Source organism: Propithecus coquereli, unplaced genomic scaffold (assembly GCF_000956105.1).
Source record: "Propithecus coquereli isolate 6110/MARCELLA unplaced genomic scaffold, Pcoq_1.0 Scaffold557, whole genome shotgun sequence".
In the NCBI taxonomy this organism is placed as follows: Eukaryota; Metazoa; Chordata; class Mammalia; order Primates; family Indriidae; genus Propithecus; species Propithecus coquereli.
The window spans coordinates 1,153,197-1,153,778 of record NW_012151474.1 but is presented as its reverse complement, the minus strand read 5'-3'; the positions used below and the strand labels follow the sequence as shown (position 1 = coordinate 1,153,778).

At 61.2% G+C, this 582-nt stretch overlaps 1 protein-coding gene across 1 annotated transcript in view; it reads right to left on the bottom strand.

Annotated features, from left to right (window-relative positions):
• Positions 1-582, bottom strand: part of LOC105821040 (putative protein TPRXL) — a 33,145-nt gene that overhangs the window by 28,770 nt on the left and 3,793 nt on the right. The window lies entirely within an intron of this gene.

The following is a 582-nucleotide window of genomic DNA, read 5'->3' as shown; positions in this document are numbered from 1 at the left end:
CACGTAGCTACTTATGTTTCAATTAGTTACGCTAGACAAAGTTAACAATCCTGTTCTTTGATCTGAGCAGCCACAGCCCAAGTGCTCAGACGCCCAGTGTGGCTGGTGGCGGCCGTATTAGCACAGATACGGGGGACAGTCCCGTCACTGTGGGATATACCCAAGGACACGCCACGCGTCCTCTCTTCCCCTGCACTTGCCAGTGGGGAAGGACCCAGACCAGCCTGGATGCCTGGGTGGTGGGTCACTGACTCTGCCACTGACATGCTCTGTGACCTCAGGCTCGTGTCACCTGTGGGACAGGGGACAAGGAGGGCGGGAAGAGGGACCCAAGCAAGCGTGCAAGCACACTCAGCGCCTCACGTGGGGCCCCGAGTGGCCTCAGGACAGCGCAGCGGGTCCCCGCAGCGGGAAGCAGAGGGTCCCCGACCTTGCACTGAGCCTCCAAACCGTAAGAAACCACCATCTTCGCTTACGAGCTACACGCGTGTCCAGCTACAGCGCCAGAGACGGACCGAGACCACTCTGCTCTCTGGCGGGAAGTCGCCGCGGGTGGCGGGAGGGGTTTGTGTCTCCCGCCCA